The sequence below is a fragment of the Nicotiana sylvestris genome, chromosome 6, assembly GCF_000393655.2.
Source record: "Nicotiana sylvestris chromosome 6, ASM39365v2, whole genome shotgun sequence".
In the NCBI taxonomy this organism is placed as follows: domain Eukaryota; kingdom Viridiplantae; phylum Streptophyta; class Magnoliopsida; order Solanales; family Solanaceae; genus Nicotiana; species Nicotiana sylvestris.
Window position 1 is genome coordinate 168,507,076 of NC_091062.1, and position 7,022 is coordinate 168,514,097.

A 7,022-nucleotide genomic window follows, 5' to 3' on the forward strand; every position below is an offset into this window, starting at 1 on the left:
GACGAAGACGGAATACCTCGAGTGCAAATTTGGAGTTGAGCCGACGGAAGCGGGAGTTGAAGTGAGGCTTGACTCTCAAGTCATTCCCAAGAGAGGTAGTTTCAAGTACCTTGGATCGGTTATTCAGGGGATCGGGGAGATTGACGAGGATGTCACACACCGTATAGGGGTGGGGTGGATGAAGTGGAGGTTAGCGTCGGGAGTCTTGTGTGACAAGAAAGTGCCACCGTTACTAAAAGGTAAGTTTTATAGAGCAGTGGTTAGGCCTGCCATGTTGTATGGAACTGAATGTTGGCCGGTAAAGAACTCACACATCCAGAAGATGAAAGTAGCAGAGATGAGGATGTTGAGGTGGATGTGCGGGCATACAAGGATGGATAAGATTAGGAATGAAGATATTCGAGAGAAGGTGGGTGTGGCCCCCATGGAGGACAAGATGCGGGAAGTAAGACTCAGATGGTTCGGGCACATTCAGAGGAGGAGCACTGATGCACCGGTGAGGAGGTGTGAGCGACTGGCTGTAGTGGGCACGCGGAGAGGTAGAGGAAGACCTAAGAAGTATTGGGGAGAGGTGATCAGACAGGACATGGCGCGACTTAGGATTACTGAGGACATGGCCCTTGATAGGGAATTATGGAGGTCGAGCATTAAGGTTGTAGGTTAGGGGAGAGTGTGAATATTTCTACAGCACAATAGAGGGAGACTATCCAGTTAGGAGTTAGACTAGGAATGTCATTGGTCGTCTATCGATGCGGGGCTTTACCTTCTAGTTGTACTATACCAGCTATCTATTTCGTAGTTCGTATTTTGTATCCTGTATTTCATATTTCATATATCTTATATACTGTTGTTATTTTTATTACGCATTTTTATGGTACTAATATATCATCTCCTATTACTTTTTTGAGCCGAGGGTCTCCTGGAAACAGCCTCTCTACCCTTCAGGGTAGGGGTAAGGTCTGCGTACATATTACCCTCCCCAGACCCCACTTGTGGGATTATACTGGGTCGTTGTTGTTGTTGTTATTGTTGTCTCCCTTCTGCTATTACACAAACTGAGTAACTATTTTTCTTCTTCTAATTAATTATACATTACTTCCATATTTTCTTAGTTTTGAGATGATTAGTGGATTCTAAAGTATTTGAATCAACAAATTGATTTGTGTGGTTTACTTTTGGAAGAAAAAGAGTAAAGAAAGAAGAGGAACAGAGATATGTTTCTCTGTACGTAAATTTGATGATCAAGATTTGATTTTCTATATTTTGGAATGTGTAATTGCTCGAGTATCATCAATTTGATATTTATCATTGAAATGAGTCTAAGTTCTGATCTTCACTGAAGAGAAGTGAGTTAGGAATGGGTGTCGGGTAATGGGTTTAATTAAGGGGAGGGTTTTAAAATTGGGGATGAGTCTTTCAAATGTGCCACGTGTCTCAGCCATTAAAATAGGGGTAAATTTAGAACTGTGATGGATGGCAAGGGTAAATCTGAACAAAAAGTATAACGGGGGACAGGTGTAATGATTCGATTGATTGTTTTGAGCAATTTCGTATAGTTCGGCATTTTGAGATCACAAGTAGCTTCATATTATGTGTATCGACTTGCGTGCATAATCCAGGCATAAAACAGAAAGCTTTTATGTGAAAATATAAAAAATATAGTTATTTCTAGAGTTAAAATTTGGGTTTTAGTTGACTTTGGTCAATATTTTTAGTAAACGGACCCGAATCTATGCTCCGACGATCTTGGGAGGTCCGCGATAAATTATAGTACTTGGACGTATACCCGAAATTGAATTCCGAGGTCCCTAGCCTCAGAAAAGAATTTTTGAAGAAAATTGTTGTGTTGGTTTTTAAAGGAAATAAATAAATGAATTAATATTTGAACTCATTGGTATCAGGCCCGTATTTTGGTTCCAGATCCTGGTACAAGTTTTTTATGATATTTAAGTCCTCTCTGTGAAATTTGGTGAGAATCAGAATTGATTTGACGTGATTTGGACGTCCGGTTGAAATGTTAGAAAATCATGAGTTTTGAGGTTGAATTCATAGTTTTTGATGTCATTTTAATGATTTGATCATACGATCAAGTCCGTATGATATTTTTAGATTTGCGTGCATATTTGGTTTGGAGCCCCGAGGGCTTAGGTGAGTTTCAGATAGGTTTAGGCTATGTTGCGCTTGTTTTTGGATGCTTCATTGTCGTTTCTTTAAGCAAAAATGATACCACATTGAGCAAATGAGATCTAAATTCAGTTTTTATTGAACCATTAGATCCGTATCAAAATTACGAAGCCACAAGAAAAATAATCATCGAATTTGGACATTGTATAAGAAAGTTATGCTTATTTTCGTGTCGGAAAAAATTGCTAGTTTCCGGTGTGGTCGCAAATGCGAACTTTTTCATCGCAATTGCGATGCCCAGTTCGCAAATATGAACTTTTTATCGCAAATGCGACTTCTGCCAGCCCTACCTTGTTCGTAAATTGCGAGTTTACTGGGTCGCAAATGCGACATCTGAGGCATGTTAAATGAGATTTTTGACGAGATTTTCATCCATTTTTCAATTTTCTCAAACCCTAAACTTCCACAGGAGATTTTCCAAAGACCCAAACTTCTCAAAATCATTAGGTAAGTGTCTCTAATCAATTTTCAACTATACTTTGTGATTATATCTTAGATTTAACATCAAATTCATGAGAATCTAAAGGCAAATTTGGGAAAAATTGTGAATTCTTTCAAAAATGTAAAATGATGATTTGAATGACTAAATGATATCGGAATTAGATAATTTTTGTATAGATGAACTCGTAGCGAAATGGGTGTTCGATCTTATAAAATCTTGTCGGGTTCCAAGGTGCGGTCCTGGGAGTTGACTTTTGTTGACTTTTTGCAATTGTATAAGAATCATAGTTTTGTCAATTGAAATTGTTTTCTCTTGCATTGTGTGATGTATTCAAGTCTTTTTTGGCTAGATTGAGCTGAGCGTTGATGAATCGGTAAAGAAAAAGTTAAATTGAGTATTGAATTGGCCTGATTGAGGTAAGTATCTTGCCTAACCTTGTGTGGGGGACTTCCCTTTAGGGTTTGAGTCTTCTATGCTAATTGTAGTCCGTGCACGCGAGGTGACGAGTGTGTGCTCGGACTTATTTGTGGGAAATTTGCCTCTAGGGTTTTTAGGTCCTTATGTTCAATATGTGTAAAGTATTCCTTCATGCTTGAGTTTCCTAATTGCTTAAATTACCTCTATATGCTCCATATGATGTTGCTAGCTTTCTTCTAATTCTTAAGTGTTACTTGACCCCTAATTGCCTTAATTTAAGTGATTGCCTTCTTTATTGTTTTGGTACTTAAAGATTGTGAGTTCCCCTATGACTTTGTGCAAATATGGTACATGTCCATTTGTTGTGGTTACCAGTGTAATTATCACGTGCTTATTAGTCTTGTTGCTTTGTTAAGATTAGTGTGCTTCTGGTTTTCTTTACGTGATCCTTATTATGTACTATTCATGCTTGACTTGATGAGTATTCATGTTGGACCAGACTTCTGGTAATTCCTTGGTATTATACCGTTGTTGAGTATTGACTCAAATTGGGATTCATTTTGTGAAGTTAATTGTTGAAACGAGATTGGTTATTGTTGATTCCCTTGCTGGGATGTTATTATTTATGATATTGTTTTGCTTGCCGGGATGTTATTGCTTATGATATTATTTTCCTTGCCGGGATATTATTATTATACTATTGTTTCCTTGTCGGGATTCTTTTGGGATTGGTGTTGATTTGTATATTGGAATCGGATTGCACGCCGCAACAATATTATATAGGATCAGGTTGCACGCCGCAACAATATTATATGGGATCGGGTTGCACGCTGCAACAAAAAGTAATAAGGGTGGACATGTGGGGTCGGGTTGCACGCCGCAGTATTATTATATGATTTGGATCGGGTTGCACGTTGCAACAGTATTATATGATTGAGATCGGGTTGCACGCCATAACAAGAAAGAATAAAAGTGAATATTGATTCTTATGGTGAGAACGAGAGTAAAAGCACGAGAGATAAAGCACGAAGGGTGATGCCGTGCATTTTCTGTTTGCTGTGTTTATTTATTGTTATCAATTCAACTGTTTTAACTGTTTAGATTCCTTTACGGCTGTGATCCTTTGTGTTGGAATTCATAGTGTTTTCAATACCTCGCCGTATTTATATATACATATTTCAGTACTTCAAATTTCAAAATTTGTCTCATTTTTAATTCAATTAGTTACTCAATTAAATTCCCTTGAACCATCTGAAGTTGTAATTTACTTAAAAATGAATTTCTACTAAGTCAATTTATTAAATCCAATGTTAAAGGTAATAATTCATTCGATGTTGTATTTTAAATTGAAAATGGTACTTTCTTTATTCAAATGATTTCTAAAAATAACTTCATCTTTTCTTGCTGAGTTCCTAATTGATTTAGAAGTTGTACTCTACTTTATGTTATGTAAATGAGACTCCTGGAACATCTTAATTGCATTAGTTATGGGTCCTATATATTGAGTAACATGAGAACGTTGTTGTACAAAGTGAGACAAAATATGTGGGCACAAGATGCCGGGTGTGCTAAAGGTTTGAAAGTTGAGGTTATGATATGAGACACCGAGTTTTGAGATGGCTGAGGTTGTGCACCAGAAACGATATGATTGATTGGGTTGACATTGTTTTCCTTACTTGAGTTCATTCTACTTCTCTGTGTTCCAGCTATGTTTGTGTTGATTTATTTGGTTATCTTTCGTTTCCATTCGAGTTTCTTTTTATTATTTGGACTGTTTGTAAATTGATTTATCCCTGCTGTTGATATTATTTCGTTACTTTTATCTTGATATTTGTTATCATATCCTGTTTAATCTGTTTGACCAGTAGGTGTCTTGACTGTTCCTCGTCACTACCCCATCGAGGTTAGCCTTGATACTTACTAGGCACCGTTGTGGTGTGCTCATACTACACTTCTGTACATTTTTGTGTACAGATCCAGGTATTTGATCGGTAGTAGCCGAGTGGGTCGTTGCAGTGGAGACTCAAGGTAAACCTGCTGCATCATTCGCAGGCCTTGGAGTCACCTTCACTTGTACTTACTTCCATTTGTTCCTTCTGTTTTGGTACAGTGATGTATTTATTTTGTATAACTAATCTTAGAAGGTTTATTACTTCTACCACCGATTTTGCGAATTGTAATTTGTTAAGAGTTATTTAAATTAAAGATAGCAAATATAATTGTTATCTCAGTTAATGTTAGACTTACCTAGTTTAGAGACTAGGTGTCATCACGACTCCTTTTGAGGGATTTTGGATCGTGACAACATGATTGAACAATAAAGTAAAGTAAAGGGGTATATCAGGTCCTTTTTCGAATATTTTATAAAAAAAATAAAAAATATGATCAAAGAAAATCTGATTTGACTTTCTAAATTGAAGAAGATCAATTCTCTTTGAATATGAAGGGAGTATATATTATTATAATTGTCATGTACGAAGTCCTAGCCTTATTACTAATATTTAGAAGTCGCAGTTAAAAGTGTATGAACACAACACTGAAAAGTGTACATAAAGTAGTGAAACTTGTACTCTAGAATTTTTGGTTGCTGAATATACATGTGGATTCCACTTCTCTTGAGAAAATTTTGTGTATTTGTAATACGTCATTCACTACACTATTTGGGTCTCATAATATTAGTCTCTGCAATTTTCTTTCCACTCCGTTGCTCCTCCGTTGCTCCCTGCAGTTGCTACTCTTGCCCTGCTTGGAAGTGTCATCTCTCTATTTGATTAGTTTTTCAACTTTTGTCTGTGCTTATCTTTCTTCTCTAGTCTTTCGATGTCAGATCTATATGTCTTGCTGAGTTGCTTCAGTCTTTTAAAGTATAATATAAGCTCTTCTGGTGGTCTCTGATGGCATCCAAAAGGTAAGTTGTGGGGTTCTCCACTTCCAATTATGGCAACAAAATCCATGCATATGTTCATTTTTATAATCAAGTTTTGCGTAGGTAAAGTAAACTTCGGCAAAACAAAGAAGAAGCTAGGTTTAGAATCACAATGTTCAAATAGAATTTTCAAGAATCATAAGTTTGCATTTTTCCTGTCCGTGATCTCAATTATTAGAAAACATCAGCTTACATTATTTAATTTGCTTCATTTAATCTAATTTGATTATGTGACTTAAGTTTATCTCTTGCAATTTCAAGGATATGGGTCATCTTCTTTAGGAAGTCTCTTTCACCAATATATTATTCTAATGGTGTAATTTCAATTTAGCTTTGTTCTATCCTTTCCTCTATCTGATTTACATTCTTTTAATCCTCCGAGTTTTTCAGATTTACTTTGATTCTCTCTCTCATGTTGACTCCTTTGAACTGCGAGATCTTTAATTTGCTGAGTTTTTATGAAGAATAGGCGTTTAAGACACAGAATCAAAGTATAGTTACATTCTTCTAAGACATAGAATCATTTTCTCTCATCTCTGCACTCCTCTTCTCCTCTCAAAGCTCGTTCTTAAGTTGAATTCTGTTGGTGAATGCTTGGTTGAATCTGAGAGATAGACTCAGATTCATCAAGCTCACATGGTATCAGAGCCGTGAAGAGCTGCAATTCCGCAAATTTAGTTCAATTTGACCATAGTTTCTTCATCGTCTTCATCACGAAAGATAGTTACCACTTATCATACGACTTTCTAACTTAACTTCTTTTTTTGGTCGTTCTGCTTTGTTGATCGATGATAGTATAAGAGATCTGTAACCCCTCAAAAAATTTTATATAATGGTTCCTGCTTCCTACTCATAGTTACCATGTATACCCCCGATCATGCTTTAGTTAGGTTGAATTATGCTAGTAAATGCTTGGTTGAATCTGAGATATAAACTCATATTCATCAAGCTCACATAGTATCAAAGTTGAAATTCTATAAATTTAGTTTTATTTGACCGGAATTTCATCATCATCTTCCTCACAAACTCCGATTGTCAGACTTCAATGGCGGC